This window comes from Bidens hawaiensis, unplaced genomic scaffold (assembly GCF_021521415.1).
Source record: "Bidens hawaiensis isolate Kalapana, Puna unplaced genomic scaffold, B.hawaiensis_p1.1 tig00023792_1, whole genome shotgun sequence".
Taxonomy (NCBI): Eukaryota; Viridiplantae; Streptophyta; class Magnoliopsida; order Asterales; family Asteraceae; genus Bidens; species Bidens hawaiensis.
Genome location: NW_027493736.1, coordinates 67446 through 85698, shown reverse-complemented (window position 1 = coordinate 85698; position 18253 = coordinate 67446). Strand labels below are relative to the sequence as shown.

General features: G+C 37.0%; 1 pseudogene; it reads right to left on the bottom strand.

The window, feature by feature from the left end:
- Nucleotides 1-14748: 14748 nt before the first annotated feature.
- Nucleotides 14749-16293, bottom strand: LOC143568015 (malonyl-coenzyme A:anthocyanin 3-O-glucoside-6''-O-malonyltransferase pseudogene; annotated as a pseudogene).
- Nucleotides 16294-18253: the final 1960 nt, after the last annotated feature.

Sequence of the window (18253 nt, the reverse complement as noted above, 5' to 3'; positions counted from 1 at the left end):
TCACGAGTTAAGAAAAGGTGGGTTTTAGCTCGAGCTTGAAATGAAACGAGCCTAAAACTTGTAGAAGTAAAGTACTCTTTAAAAATACTTAAAAACAATTTTATTTATCTCTACTCTTTGAAGAGGCCTGTGAATTTGTGAATTTTACCTGTGCAACCACGCCCAGCCTAGCCGGGCCTATCGGTTTTGTCAGGTATGTGTCATTACTCATTTATAATGGGTCAGATTCAAATCCGGCTACAATCTAACATCTATATGTGCACGGTAAGTTGGTAACAGCGAATATCAAAAGAATTAAAGTTGCATTTAAGCATCACAAGTAAAACAGAACTGGGCGTTTAAAACTTATAAACATCAGGTGGTACCAACGTCACCTCCCGAAGCATCTCAGAAGAAGTAATAGCAGAGGTGAAGAATTTCACGTCAGCCTAATTTCTCCGGTACATGTGTGAGATTTTTTTTATATATAATACACATATAATATATAGTATATACACATGTCATATAAGTGCCATTATAAAGAGTAACAAATATGTCCATGATATCTAGATAAATAATATATAGTATATACACATACCATATAAGTGTCATTATAAACCCACTTTATATTGGCCTTACATAATAAAAATAATAAAATAAAATAATACTCCCTACCCTACATTATCCTTTAGGAGCCAAGTTTGTGCATTTTCTCTTTCGTTTGTTTAACCACATTACAAGCCGTGTTTGCATTGGCCTTTATTATTTTTAACACTGTGGATGAAATTCGGTAAGTCAAGAGTTGTATTTAGAGTCGTTTGTCGAGATACTAGCACATTTTTTGTTAGTCCAGATATTACCCCGACAGGATAGATGTTATATTATAAGGGGTGTGATCATGTATGCCTTAACCGGAAACAATTTACACTTGTTTGGGCGGTTCCATAGTTTTAAATTGTAACATCTACTTTTTTTGTGGGTTATCAACCTTGACGGTGTCAGTTCTTAACAATTGGGTATGACCTTATACCTTACTAATATTAATAGTGGTAATTGATGAATCATTGGCTGAGGTGTATGTGCTGCATGAGAGTTTGCTTGAGGGCAAACAAAAGATAAGTGTGGGGATGTGATGGTCGAGTAAAAGTCATGTATATTATTATATTATTTGTTTACTTTTAGTTTAAATACTATGTGAACTTTGGTACTTCAAGCGTGTTTATGTGTTTCAGGATACTTGACGTTAAGGATGCTTATCGGGATGAATTACGGGCTTTGAACGAAGATGTAGAAGACTCATGATGATTGTGATGTAAGGATGAAATAACGTGCTTTAAGTGTTTTATATTGTGTGTTTTACTTGTTTATATGTATCGAACACAAGTATTTTTTGATTGGTTTTATGTTTACAGGTGATCAGAGCTTAGAAGAGCTTAAAGGAGTGAATTTTGATCATTCATGATGGAGTGTAAATGAAAGTAATGATATATTATATGATAGAGAATTGAAATACGAAGACGTAGCCACAAACGGGGAGGAAAACGGAGTTGAAATAAAGATTTTATGAAGAAAACGGTGTTTTGGTGCTGTAGCAGCCGTAAGGCAGTGATCAGAGGCCGTAGGCTACGCCTAGGCCGTAGCTTACGGCCGGGTCTGATGGAAAAATCGTTTTTCTTCCATATTTAAGCCTAATTAAACCCTAAATCGATTATGCTTCATACTCTAGCCACCAAGGACGATTTTGGGGCAACTCTTCACCATCTTAACACCTCTCAATCACCAAATCATCCTTCCACTCCATAACCAAGCTTATCAAGATGAAGATGCAAGGGTAAACCATTTGTAACTTCCTCCGGATGAACGGTTCGTTTAGGTTAAACATTAAACTTTGTTTTATTCATGTTTGGATTTGTTTTTGACATTTACAACGTTGTATAAACAATTTGATGTGTTGGTTATTTAAACTATTTGCATGTGTTAGTAATACTTACTTTACAGCTTGTTTGGTTGATGACAAAACCTGGTAGCTTGTTGGGTGACATAGAGTAGTTTGATTCATACTTGTAAATAAGGTAATTGAATTATAAAGATCTAATGACAAAGATCTGATTTTGATTACTTAATTAACCGACTTTCCAACACCATGTATATGTGGTGTCCAATTAATAGAATGAGTTTTGTGTGAAACATAGAACCTGAAACCCGGATTAGGTTGCATTTTACTTAAATTGTTTTAAAATCAATCTTTCAATTTCTACTTGACATCGTTTATCCACCTTAGTTAGTTAAATTTAGGTTTAAAAATCAAATAAACTTTGTAATACTGACCACATGCTCCTCGTGGATACGATACCCTACTTACTCTAACTATTTAGTTTAACTGGGTTTTTAAATGACTAAAACGACGGTCATCAGATTGGCATGTTTTCCTATGCAAAATAAAATAAGAAAATAAAGAGGATGTGACACACACCCTTAGCATGGCGCTAAGGGGTCCTCAGGTGATCTTAGAGATACTCTAAGATCAAAATTAAGAAACCAGACAATTAAGTCCTTAACTTGGCGCTAAGGACTCACCTCTGGATGTTAGCGCCGCGCTAACACCCCTTCTGACGAAAAAATTAACCTGACTTTGATATAATCCGTTTTGAGCCCCTATTTCGACCTATCCTTCATTCCAGCATCCATATACAAGCCCTAGGATGATTTTCCACCATCCCGTAGCCTCCGGTTTGTCCGTTCATAGCGTGTTTCTAACCTTTCATCAGATAAGCGAATCCTTCGTGATGCCGATGCCAGGCTAAACCATTGTATTCACTTTAGGCTAGGGTTTTGTGTAAACTAACTTTGATTAGATTCTAAGTTTTGAATGAGTATGAACTTGATTGAATGTCTTTAATCTTGTTTTATATTATGAATTGACTGTTTAACAGTTTATGATTTTAATTATCAAACGTTGCATCACTTTTCTGATTGTGTTCATCACATGTAGGGTTAGCTCTTATGTCATTGAACCACTAATCATTAGTTATTGCTTACAATTGATTTTCATACATTAAGCTGGTAATTGGGTAAACCGGGGTTCAGTTGTGTCAACAATTTGGTTAGGGTATCGTTTGTCCTCACAACCCAACTGTTAGGCTTAGTAATTACTGCGCAATTGTGATTAGTCGATTATCACATTACCTAAACCTGAAGTGAATCGTTTTCTCATTGTTGTTTACAATCCACTTAAAGTAACCGTGTTTTATTAAATCATCTTTTCTAAACCGCTTGACATCGTTGTCCACCTTAGTTAATTAATTAAGAATTATGAACTTTACATGCACTTTCCACTGATTCCTTGTGGAGACGACTTTCACACCTCAACCTACGGTGGAAATGTCCGGGCGCGACAATATTGTATCATAGCTCAGAAGACACTAAGTGAAATACACGTGTCAATATCTAAATTATTCATTCATATATCAAATTTAAAAGGCACAAACATTGTCTCAAAAGAAATACCGTTACAATTAAATATTCAAAACATAAATAAATCATAATAAATGTGTTCTTCATTCATCATAGCAACCTAAGGTACCATCTAACTTCCATACTTGATTCATCCAATAAAGCTACATGCGTCATGCGCAGGGGCGGATCCAAGGCGTCACTACGGTGGGCCGATGCCCACCGTCCAACTGCCGGAGTGCCGCATTTACGTGTACGCATTAGTATATTATAACTCAACACTAAGTCCATGCCCACCGTCCGGCTGCGAGTGTTGCCCACCGCCTGTTACCGTCATCCACGGATTTACATGGAGGACTTGACATGCGGCGGTCCGGAGGGTCCGTTGACCTTCCGGCAACTCTCCGGCAAGCATAACTTTCATTGATATGGGTTTCAATAAAAGTTGTATAAGACTTGACCCCTCGAATTACTATATTCTAGAGATGTTGAGTAGAATAATGAAACAAAATGAACTGGTTATTTTTCCGGCAAAGAAGGGTGGCCGTGGATAAAAGCTATAGTTGCAGACTTGTGTATGCGTGAAAAGATGATAGAAGACAAAAGAGAGAATTTATTTTAAAAAAGAGTAAAAACCTTTGTTTGTTAAGTCCAAGAAAAAAATGATTTAATTGAAGTGTTCAAATATATGTTATCCGTATTTTATTGCCATACATTAATTATGCAGTATTTATATATATATATATATATAGTTTAGATAAGTGTTTAAATTATAAAATCTTTTTTTCCAAAAGATAATTTGTAGCCCTCTATTATTTAATAACTACTCGTGAAACATGTATAAATGAATCATCCGATTAAAAGTTTCTGGTTATGTCATTAAAGGTCGTAATAATGAGAGTGGTGCTTGGTGATAGTGTAAAATAATGAAAGAGGTGGATCCAAAATGCAAAGGATGGTAAGACCAAATTACCCTCTCAAATGTCCCGGAAGTTCATTCCGCTCTAGGCCTCTGAAATAGTTGGTCGGCCATGTTCTCTTTAACCCGACCCATGTTTTACCCAATCCACTTTTGTGCCCCCCGTAACGAAAATTTCTGGATCCGCCACTGGTCATGCGTGAAAATATATATTTTTGTCAACATAATGTTGAGCAACTAAACCATAGTTTTGAAATACATATAATACTAAAATGACAATTCCATGCAATAATCGTAAATTACTACAACTAGTAAACAATAAATAAAAGTTGTCTTTTCAACCGAATCGCATTGATAACGGTTTACTCCAACGGCGTATGATCATACTAATGAGGATGAGGATGAGGTACCAACCAACATAAATTAAACATATAGTCATATTCGCACGTAACAACTAATCGAGCAATTACAATTATGCATATAACGGAATTGTAGTGAAAATAATAAGTTGATTTTGAACGCATAACGCCCCCAAAATTGTAAAGCGGTAAAAAGGGGGATGAGAAGGCTTAGTTCATGGAAACGATCGTCATAGATGGTGTCATTACCACTTTCTTGTTTCAAATTCCAAAATTCCTCTTCCAACTTCCAAAGCTCATGTTTCGGGCAAAACTTCTTGAGCATGAGTTTATTGAGGTCATCCCATGGCAACCTCAGCGCCAAGCGTGCGCTTCTCACCGTTCCACCAATTGAGGGCATTCTTCTTGAGTACACTAGAGGCGTAAGTGGTTTTTTTGTCCTCGGGACATTCACAGTGGAGGAACACGCTTTCCATTTACACACAACCATGTAGAATCACAAAACCCATCATAAATCTTAGTATTTCGTTATGATTATATTTAATTCGTGTTGTCATTAACAACTAGGAATATTTGTTGGTAAATCTCGAGGAGCTTGACCACTTTCATCCTAGTTCTTTTTATTATCTCATCTTTACTAAATCCACTTGTCAAGGTAAGTAAATTCACATTCCCCTTTTTTTACCGTTTACGTTTTTGGGGGCGTTATGCGTTCAATCAAAATTATTGTTTTCACTGCGATATTATTATATGCATAACTGAAATTTCCCGATTAGTTGATGCGTGTGAATGTGACCATGTGTTTATTTTATGTTGGCTGGCACCTCATCCTCATTAGTATTATCATACGTTGTCAGAGTAAACCCTTATCTATGTGATTCGGTTGAAAAGACAACTTTTATTTATTGTTACACTAATTGTAGTGATTTACGATTATCTCATAGAATTGCCATTTTATTATTATATATACTCAAAACCGTGGTTTACTTGCTCAACTTTATGTTGACAAATACATATATATTTCCACGCATGGCACAGGTAGTTGTCTTGGATGATTTCAAGAATGTTGAAGTAGATGATACCATAGGTTGCTCAATGATTTGAAGAACATTAACATATTTTAAGTTTAATCATGTTGAATGTTTTGTTTGAGAACAATGTATGATTGTGCTTTGATGTATGGTTTAATTGAAAGAGTAATTTAGATATTGACATGTGTAATTACATAGTGTCTTCTGAGCTTTGATACAATCAATGTCGCACCCCGGCATGTTCTGCCGTAGGTTGGGGTGTGACAAAGACCTTACTTACCTGTACTATTTTTTGGTATTTAAGCTTCATAAATACTTGTTTTTTTAATTAGAGCACGACATATACATCAAATAGCAGGACGAGCATGTGGCTGAGACTGAAACTACTAAGGTTGAGCCAGAGACTGATGTAGAAGGTGAGCACCGGTCAAAGCGTAAGCACGACAAAGGAAAAAGAAAGAGTGGTGAATCATCAAAGTCACTTGTTGCTGCTGCTGAAGAGGATGAGCCCGAGCGCCCCTTCAAGCGTTTTAAGCGGATGAAGGACTCCAAGAAGTCCACTTCTGCAAAGATGCCTACACTCAAGGTAATCTTTCCTTCGACTGCTGCTATGATTAGTGAATCCTTGACATCCACACCACCTACCACACAAATCACAACACCACAAACCACCACCATAGCTGACCCTTACATTGCATCACTAACCACCCTAGCTGAAACAATAGAAAGACTTAAGGCTAAACAAATTAAGTTCACCAAAACCCAAACCCAATCAATGTCCACATCCAAAACCCAACCTAAATCAATTAATCAATCAATCATACCCAGTGGAGTCCCACCAATAGCAAAGTTATAAGTAGGGTCTGGGGAGGGTGGGATGTAGGCACACCGTACCTCTATCCAATGGGATAGAGAGGTGGCTTTCAGAGAGACCCTCAGCTCTTGACTACGTATGTATGCGGCAATACAAAAGGAAATCAAAGTTCAACAATAGTATTATTGATAATAGCACATAGTATAAAAATGATAGAACTATATATATATATATATATATATATATATATATATATATATATATATGAAAAGAAAATACCATAATGGTGTGTGACCAAAAATAAGGTAAATAGAAGCCCCTAATGTATTCATTTCTCCCTAAAAATCCTTAACTTTAATTCTACTTCTCCAAGAATTCATATCCCCAACCAAGTCCTCTGAGAGATTTAGGTCTATCAAATCATTCATAATTCTCTCATCTCACGTCAATTTAGGTCGTCCTCTACCCCTCCTCCCATCTATAGTAATGTTATCTATGGATCTAACCGGATTCGTCGTCTGTCTTCTCTTCACATGTCCAAACCATCTCAATCTCCACTCTCTTATCTTGTCTGATATGTTAGCTACCCCTAATCTCTCTCGAAACACAACGTTTCTTATTCGGTCTAACCTTGTGTGCCTACACATCAAGCGCAACATTCTCATCTCTTCTACCTCCATCTTCCGCACTTGTGCCTTCTTGATGGCCCAACAATCTGTTCCATATAGCATTGAAGGTCTATAGGCTACCCTATAAAATTTTCCCTTTAGTTTAGTTGGGAAACTCTTATCGCATAGTATACTTGTGGCTGCTTTCCATCTACACCATCCTACCTGAACTCTATGGGTCACATCACTGTCGAATTCTCCATCGCTATGAACAAATGATCCTAGATACTTAAACTCCGTTACCTGCGAGACCACTTGCCCTTCAATGGTCAAAACCCAACCTAAATCTAAATCCAAACCCAAATCCAAATCAAAATCCCCAAACCTTAGAGATGAATCCATCACACCACCCGAAACTTCACCATCTAGGTTAGACGAGCCTTTACCTTCCATTCTAGAAAACATACCCTTAACCACCCAAGCCGGAACCACACCCATCCTACAAACCCTATCACCACATAGGACTACGACACTTGTTTTATCACCCACATATCAATTCACTTCACCAATTAGGGGCACATAATTTTGGACCTTTACATTCCATTCACAAACCACCATACAAACCTTAGCAACCACAACCGAACCCACAAGCCTGCCTTTAGCCATCCCAACATCCTTCCATACCCAAACCTTAACCATGCCTATACCAACCACTCCACATTCAACCATCTCAACCACACCTCCATCAACACTCAAAAGCCCTATCATAGCAGCCATTCTTATCTCCAGTAATAAATTGAAGAAATATCTTGTGTTTCGAGATCCTATCCTCGATAGGATTAAGGCACTTGAGGAAGCAAACGAGAATCGTGCTAAATAAGATATATTGTTGATCAAGTTTGCCAAGGATCAACGGGCGATCAATGAGCAAGTAACAAGGAAGCGAGATGCTCTTGCCGATAGAGTAGCTCGGTTGGAAGAAAGCCGAGATCTGGATAGAGATCGAATTTAAAGTCAACAAAGTTGGATAAATAAACTTCAACAACGAATCAGCAATCAACAAATAGAGATCGAATTTAAAGTCAACAAAGTTGGATCAATAAACTTCAACAACGAATCAGCAATCAACAAGAGTTGATCAACCAAAACACTTTATGATATGCTGAACAATATGATGATCTTGAACGGCTTCAAACGAGAATCGTGCTAAATAAGATATATTGTTGATCAAGTTTGCCAAGGATCAACGGGCGATCAATGAGCAAGTAACAAGGAAGCGAGATGCTCTTGCCGATAGAGTAGCTCGGTTGGAAGAAAGCCGAGATCTGGATAGAGATCGAATTTAAAGTCAACAAAGTTGGATCAATAAACTTCAACAACGAATCAGCAATCAACAAATAGAGATCGAATTTAAAGTCAACAAAGTTGGATCAATAAACTTCAACAACGAATCAGCAATCAACAAGAGTTGATCAACCAAAACACTTTATGATATGCTGAACAATATGATGATCTTGAACGGCTTCAATCAAGAGTTTCTGGCATAGAGACTGATCTTCCTTCCTCCTCCAACTTTTCAAGTAATCTAAGAAGGGATTTAGACTCAACTTTTGACCAAGCAATGATGGAATTTGAATGACTTGAGTCAAGAGTTGGTTTGTTGGAGAATGGGTCCAATTTTTCTATGGAAATGGATAGATTGATGGGAGAAATTATTAGAGTGAGAAATAGGATTGAGATGTTGGAGGGTGAGATTCAGGAATAACAAGGATTCAATGATGGACAAAACATGGTGAATGAGTCTCTCGTCAACCATTACCAATGCTGTTATAGAGGTAATGCGGATAACTTATCAATACGTGGAGAATCTGAGGACTCACTTGGTGAACACCTATAGGGGATTCTTGGAAAGCAATGAGCAACGAACAGAGCCGAACAACAGAAGAAGAGCTCTTGCTAGACTCCTTTCTGATGCCGAGAGAATCAAGACTCAAGGCAGAATTCATGTAGTATTTCCCATTGCTCCTACTAAGGAAGCTGGTGGAAGCGGTGTTGGTGCGAGGACTAGTGTTTATGAGCTGGTGATGGTTGTTGGAACCATAATTAGTACTGAACTCGTTGCTACTACTGCCGCTTCAACTGGGCAGGTTAGTGCAATGACTTCCGCTCTTGTTGCAACTACATCAGTTGCACAAGAAAGTGCTCCAACGACTACTGTAGTTTCTCCTGCTGCTATTGTCGTTGCTCTTGCTATTCAACAGCCGGTACCTCAGGGAGCTAGTGGATATTACGGTGATGGTGACGATGATGACGAGTCAGATGGTGATGACTCCGATGATGATGGGAATGACGATGATGTGGAGAAAGAGGATGATGATAACAAGGATGATGACATGTATGATAGCTTTGATGAACCTCGAGAAGGAAGTGGTAATAATGATGATCATGACAGTGGCGGAAATGAAGCCATTGGGGAAAATAACGCGGGTGAACAAGAATGCCAAGTGAAGCTCAAAGGACCCGTGAGACTGGCGCCGCAAATGAGGCTGAAATAGCCTCCTCTTTTAATGTCTGTTCTTTTGCAGATACCAGTTCACATGTTCAAGAAGACGTGGAAGACAATAAAGATGACAGTGATGATGGAATAAACTACTCTCCAAATCCGAATACTCCAGAAAGGGAGATTGAAGAGCCAGCTCAAGAGCCAATTTTCACTCCTCCTGCCAAGACTGCTCAAAAGAGGAAAAGAAAATGTATCAAGTACTACAGTGTGAGCAGTCTGACGAGCTTGAGATGGAGGTCGAAGCCATATCATGATGACTCTCCAATCCTCTACGCTCGATGGCATAAATATTTCAAAAGTTTGGCTATCCGATGTGCCAATGGCGACCTGACATATCTTACTTATGGAGATATGCACACCCTGTCCATATTCGATATGAATTACTTTAGGAAGATAGTGGGTCGAGGTGAAGAGGAAAGCATTGTGGAGGGTTGGTTTAAGCAGTTTTTGAGTCACGAGTGGAAGGATGACTACCCAAACTTTCCTTTGAATCCGGGTAGATCGTTCAAGTCAAAAAAAGGTCAATCCAGTGACTGGAAAGAAGACGAAAGGATGGAGATACAAAATGTCGGGTGATCATAGAGAACCCATTATTCACGGCATGCCCTTTGATGACAATCTTCTTTAGGACTTCGTCTCGTGGAAATTTGACAACGAAAAGGGTGAGGTGATAATTCATTGTGACAGCATGCATCACCTTAACTTTTTGATGAGCACGAGCTAGCAGGTTTCGGCAAGGCTGGATTAATCAAGCTTTATGAGTTACCCTTGTGCACTGTTGAAGACATTTGTCGGGATTGTACGAATGCTATCGTCAAGAAGTTCAACAAGTTTGTACGCCTTCTTGTTGAGAAACAACCATTCGATCACAGCGAGGTGTTTGAATACGATTCCGACTCCAACTGAAGACACGAGCTAACGGATTAAATACTAAAGACTAAATGGAGATTGTAAGGTCCATTTTGTTATTAGTCTTTTGTATTTACTCGTACTTTAACGTTTATGTTAGTTAGTTAGTTAGTTAGCTAATCGGATTGTCTTTCTTTGTATATTTGGGCTCGAGACTATGTAATATGAAGCCCATTGGGCCGTAATAATACAAGTATGGTGCATGAGAACACACACTATAAATAGTGTGTGTCTCTCATGCAAGCATAAGCTTTTTCAAATAACTTAATCTTATCCTCATCTACAAACTCTCTTCTTCTCTTTTCTCCTCTTACCTTTAGCCAATAACAAACCAAACAAAATCTGAGATCTCGGTTCCTTACATACATGTAACCTACATATAACATATATGTAAAAAGAATTCAAAAAAAATTTTTTGCTACATTGAGTTCTTTCGAGTTCTTAAAACTCAAAGTGGTTTTCAAAAGAAATCAACTATATGTGTGTGTGTGTGTGTTTGTGCGCATGTATGTATGTATGTGTGTGTGAGTGTGTATGTTTGAGAGAGAGAGAGAGAGAGAAGTTGAATGGCCACATCCATCCCCACATCGGCCCTCACCCCCCCCCCCCCCCCCAAAAAAAACAAAAAAAAACAACAACAAATCGCCCCTCTGCGGTGTTCCTCCCTAATGTTGCCCCCAATTAGTCCCCCAGATGCCCACAACGGATGTTCTAATAATATTGACTTTTGACTCAAATGCAAAAGTGAGCCTGCAATTTATTATTATATATATTAAAAAGGGGATGTTCTCCTCACAAAAATACTATTCCATTTACTATTCATTTTAATAATACTTTATTATATTTTATTTTCTTATTAATTAACTTTTGTAATATATATATATATATATATATATATATATATATATATATATATATATATATATTCTAACTTTTTAAAAAAATAAGACGACATGGGTGGCTCAATGAAGAAAGATTAAGATCTTTGTGATCTCCAGTTCGATCTTGAGGGCGTCCAGGTTTTACCATCAGTGAGCTTTCGGGTGGGTCAGTTTTTTTCTGAAACTGAAGATAATTTAAAGGCGCTTAAGAGCTCCATACGATTAGGTTGGGCTAGCTGGCGGTGGTCTTTTGCCAATAGGTCACCCCATACAGAGTACTTAGACATTCTATACACTATCACTTGGTATTAATTCCCTTTTCTTTCTTTTTTTTCAACTAATTATAAAATTTTACAAACTAAAATTTTAAACTTTAAACTTGGACAAGTGTCAGTTTAACATGTTTTATTTGTCGGTTAAACTATTTTTTTAACTTTGCTTTTGTATTTCTTATAGTTGGTCTTACAATGACCGAAACTTTTATTATGATTTAAAAATATGCCGTCATCACATATTTTTATATCCACGCTTCCCATTCAGAATATGTTTGTGCCTTTAGAATATGTTTTTTTCTTATAAAATTTATGTTGGTGCCGCCAATACTAACAAAAATTAGCATCGGTTTGCAACCATAACGTGCCGATTTACATACGATAATTTGTTGTATTTTGGCATTGACGGGTTATTTCTTTTGTTTAGTTCTAATGCCTTAACCTGATACAGGATAAATTCGCGTCAACTCACAACGCGTTCGTGGTTTAACATTTTGACGTATGTTTTTTGTTCGGTTCAATGGTTCCGCAGTAAAGCGGGGGTCCTAAATCCTAGTATATATTAAACAGAGGATTTTGTTTACCTCACATACCTACTATTCATTTTACTATTCAATATTTTAATAGTTATTAATTATTATAATTACTAAATCACTAATCATATTTCATTAATAGAAATAATGGTTTTTATTTTCTTTATTATTTTTTTTCAACTAACTAAAATAATTAACAAACTAAATTTTTAAACACAAAACTTTGGCAAGCGTCGGATTTACACGTTTAATTTGGCGGTTAAACGATTTTCTTATTTTATATAGTTCGTCTTTACAATGACCGAAACTTTTTTCATGACTTAAAATATCCCATCGTCGCACGGTTTTATATCCACGTTTCAATGTTTGATACTTCGCATTTAAAATATTTTTATTGGCTTACTAATATATGTTTACGAATTTGTGTTGGTAACGCTAATACTAACCGAATTTGTATGGGTCCGTAGCTGTAATGTACCGGTTTTTTGGGTTCTACAAATGATAATTTGTGGTATTTTGGCATTAACAGGTTTATTTCCTTTGTTTAGTTTCAATGTTGTAACTTGATACTGACTGACTTCGTGTCAACTTGCAGCGAGTTTATGGTTTAACGCTTTTAGATATGTTTTTTCATTCAATTTAACGGTCCCGCCGCGAAGCGCGGGATCCTAAAAACTAGTTCAATATTAATTTGCAATGCCTTCGATAGGCACAAAATTTATATAATAACAATTATGAAATGTAGTTTGTGTTTAAGGCTACCTTCATTTTATGTATCATTTTCTCATACTTCATTGCTCTGTTGGTATTATGACTTATTTGGGTTTTTTACTACAATTCATGTATTACCCATACCCACGGTTTGTTCACCGACACCGGCACTGAAACCCCATCTCACCTTCCTCTATGGCCACCAGCTATGGTGGTTGGTCGTTGGCATTACAGTTAGAGCATCATATGCGGATTCTGAAGTTACTCATCATGTCGAGTTGAAGATTTTAATAGCATTAATCTAGGAGGAGATTGTAAGGCCAATATTATTGAGACTGATGCATATCAAACGAGTGTACAACATGATTAAGATAAAAACGAAAGAAAGAGATTTGACGGGTTGAAGTGTTGCACAAGAATTGTTTAAGAGGCTAGGTTGTAATTAGACTCTAGACTCTAAATATGCATGATTTATTTTAAGCTAGTGTGGATTCATAATCATTTATACAAAACACACACATTAAGTTGTATTTGGATCATAGATAAAGATCATTTAAGATTGGGCACATTAATAGTTTCATTGAACTAAGATATAGTGATGAATTGGAAGCTCATAAAAAAGAGTATAGGATGGTGGGAAGATAACAAAATGATAGACGATCCACCTATAACTATCCTTTATTGCTTTTATATATATATATATATATATATATATATATATATATATATATATATATATATATATATATATATATATTCTTTGTCTTTAATTGTGACATCAACATAATTGTTGGTATTCTTTTCGTCAATTGTCACTCGTAAATCATGCCCATATATCTAAATAAAAAATATAACACATGTTCAACCCGTTCGGGTTAGTTGAGTTTAAAAAAAAAAACTCACCCATAAGCACATATAGATGTGAGTTTGCTAATAGTATATAGGAAATTGTTCACATGATGTTTGCTAAATATCTGGTTGCTAAAAACTCATGATGTTTTCATGTCCATTTCGCTATCAAACACTATGAGTAGCTAAATATCTATAACCCGGGCTATGGTTGAATACCGACTCTTTATTTACTATTTATCGGCTTTAAACTATCACATGGCATATTGTTATTGAAAAGCTTCGTTTGCATCCGATCTTTGGTATAGTTGACTTTCTAGACCAATGTTTACGTATGGTAATAGGGTCGGGTCTTGTAGGGTATTTGTTAATCTCAATCTTATATGCGACTATAGATGTGAGTTTGCTAAAAATTATTGGTTGAATTTTTGCTTTTAAGATAAATTCCTTACTATTTAACTTTTATATAATTTCATATCCAAGAAAAATTGGAATGCAAAAACTAGAAATTAATGATTTAGTAGATTATTATATTACTATTTGACAATTAAAAAAAAAACATTTATATTAATTAGAGTATGGTTCGGGTAAACTGGTATGCATGTTCCTGCATGTTCCAAGTAATCGGACCAGATATAATCTTTACCATGCTCTTCCCACACCCGCAAAATATTAAAACTTCATATCCGGTCACACGCACATACCCGAAAATTTGTCCCATTACTCATCCGAATGTTCGAGCTTCTAGTTTGTCCGTCATGCGCGGTTCAATCAGTCGGGTTTGGATTCATTTCACATCTCTAATAGTATATAAATATAAACATTTTTCAACACACAAAACCATTTATTCTTGAGGAAGTAAACCAAACCATTGAACAAGGCATCAAAAACAACAATTTGATGAATCTAGCTGATGTATGATTTTAGACCAGAATGGAAGGTAACAACAAAAATATCCATCTCAGTAGCTGAAAGGCACACTCCAATCTCTAGATCTTCGTCAGACTCTCTACATGCACTAACAGATATCGATCCAGTATAATCGATCGATGTTGTTTCGTGCTTTATGGGCTTCCCGAATCCAAAATCTAAGTCATAAAACTTCAACTTTGGTGTTCCCGCGACTCCCATTAACCTCGTTGGCCCCCCATCACGAAACACATTCTCAATAGGCCCTAAATCTTTAACGACTCCATCTTTATCGGTTAACATCTTGTGTAGATTCTCTCCGATCAATTTAGCAGCCGTCAAAAATCCTTCCTTTCCTTTTAAAACAGATGTTCTTGCGAAATTCAAACATGGCGTGACGCAGTTTCCAAAGTAAGCGGACGGAATAGGTGGATTCAATCGTGACCTGCAATTAACACCGAATCCAAATAGATATAGCTCATCTTCGTATAATGTTGCTACACAGCTCCAAATATAAGCACATGCTACGGTAAAAGATGATACATGTGCTAAGGTTGGAAGTTGAGTTGAAACTAGTTTTTTCAAACCATTGATCAGGGTTCGAGACAAGACGAACGTGGCTCGAACCTTGTCAGTTGGTCCATAAAGTCTTCGAAGTTTGTACTCTTCGTTAAAGGTTTCAACCTTGGCATACTTTAGATAACTTTCATCTAGTTTCGGAAACTTGACCAGTCTATCATAGACCGGCAAAGTTCCATTAGCCAAAAATAGCTCATCCGAACCACCAGATTGAGCAATCGACGTCCACGCCTTTAAAAAACAAAACCGGGTGCTAGCGTCACAAAGGCTATGATGATTTGTCATCCCAATAGAAATCCCACAATTTGGGAAAAGCGTCACTTGAACCGCGAAGACTGGGATTGTAATGTAATCAGACACTCTAGCAGTGTGTCCCAATATCGGTATAAGATGATAAAACTTGTCACATTCACGAGGATGATTCCCAATTAGATCATTAAAGTCAAGGTTACATTCTGCAAATGTAACCGCAACATAATCACCTTCAACATAACGGATTTCCGGGTTTTTATCGCCACTAGGGAATATGGTGAGTTTACCAACAAATGGGAAAAAATGTTGTAAGGTATTGGATAAAGATTGTTTAAGATTGGGCACAATGGTTTCAGTGAACTGAGTTTTAGTGGTTGGAAGCTCATAAAAGAAGAGTGTGTGTATCGGATCAGACGTAGTATTTAACCATCCGATGTCGAAGAAAGTTAGTGGTAGCGATTTCCGGCCTACGGTGGCCGGTGGTGGTGATACTTGGGACTGTTCAAGAAGAGTCAAGGTAGGATGGAAATCCATATCATTCATATTTTTTAATATTGTTTGATACCCCAAGTGGTGATTAGTGTTATTAATTAAGTTTATCATGGTGGGAAGATGACAAAGCACTCCACCTAATTATCATTTTATATTATTGATGCATATATTTTCTTTTTCTTTAACAAAACGTGAACAAACGTGGTGACTTTTAAAAATATTGATACCATAGATGCTTATTGATTGCATTGGAGTTTAAAATTAAATATTTGTTTTAATGCTGTATCAAATTACCATTCACTTTCGGTTTGATCATTTTATTCGAGGTCTTAAAGATGAGTTTAATGGGAAAAAATGTTGTGGTGATGAGTAAAGATTGTTTGTCAAATGGGAAACATATGGCACGCACGCAAAGAGAGAGCTAGAGAGGGAGAGAGAGATAGAGGTGCACAAATTGGGTTTTTCTAATACTCGGTTACGGGAATGAAACCGGGTCCGGTATTGAAAAATCGGATATTGGCAATACCCAGGTTGGGTTCGGTCCATGTATTGTCTCTAAAAGCCATACCCTATGCTCCGGGTTCAAGTTGTATATAAAAATGGGTATTCTAAAACCGAGTACTTGAACACCCTGTTCTCAGTATTGAAAAAACCTTATTTTCGGGTATTTTTCGGGCATAGATTGAGTTTTTTAAAGGATTGCACTTTTTTAGGATATTTTTTAGGTAATTTTTAGGTACTTTTCGGGTATAGATCGGGTATTTGAAAAACATGGTGTGAAGTACTTGAAAACCCCGGTTCCGGATATGGAACCGGTTCCGGTTTTTGGCTATTACCGGGTGCAACCCAGTTCCGGGTACGGGTTTTGATACTGAAATGCATACCACGGGTTCGGGTAGTAAAAGCCCGGTTCCTGGTTTTTTTTATCAAGTCCGGTTCAGGTGTTTTTGCACCTTTAGAGAGAGATGTGCTTGATCATATGTGTTCGGTGTTTCACTTTGTTTGGTCAAACAGACCTAGGGTGTTCACGAGTTAAGCCAGGATGGATTTGAGCTCGAGCTTAAAGTTAAACGAGCCTGGAACTTGTAGAAGTAAACTACCCTTTAAAAGTACTCATAAACAGTTTTATTACCTCTACCCTTTGAAGAGGTATGTGATTTTTACCTGTGAAACCACGCCCAACCCAGCCGAACCGGAACCGCCGGTTTTGTCAAGGTATTCATATACTTGGGAAGTGTGTCATTTAATGGGTCGGATTCAAATTCGTCTACAACGTAACATCTATCTGTGCACGGTAAGTAGGTAACGTAACATATCAAAAGAATTAAAGTTTCATTTAACATCACAAGTAAAACATAACAGTGCGTTTAAAACTTATAAACATCAGGTGGTACCAAACGTCACCTCCCGAAGCATCTCAGAATGGAAGAAGTAATAGCAGAGGTGAAGAATTTCACGCCAGCCGATCCACCGGGAAAGTAGGAAATTGCGTAGTATGACAATGAGATGACCGTGTATTGAAAAATCGGATATTGGCAATACCCAAGTCGGGTTCGGTCCATGTATTGCCTCTAAAAACGATACCCTATGCTCCGGGATCAAGTTGGATATAGAAATTGGTATTCTAAAACCGGGTACTTGAATACCCTATTTCTGGGTAATGAAAAACCCTTATTATCGGGTTTTTTTCCAAGTATTTTTCGGGCATAGATTGAGTTTTTTAAAGGATTGCATTTTTTTAGGGTATTTTTCGGTATTTTTCTTGTATAAATAGGGTATTTGAAAAACATGGTTTCGAGTATTGGAAAAACACGGTTCCGAGTATGGCACCGGTTCCGGTTTTTTGCTATTACTGGGTACAAATCAGGTTCGGTTCCAGGTACGTGTTTTGATACTGAAGAGTTCTTACAAGACTTTGTATATGTTTTTATTTTTAGTGCTTTTGGACCTTCCGGGTCTTAATTGACTTAGAAAGGTTTTTTGAAGATGGGGTTGAGTTACCTAGAAACTCATGTGAGACGTATAAGAACCCAGAAAAAGGGGAAAACTTAATTTGTGGACAATTTATAAAATTCCAATCGAATCTATATTCCATTCAAATCGAATGGTTTAAAGCATTCGAATCGAATGATAAAAACCA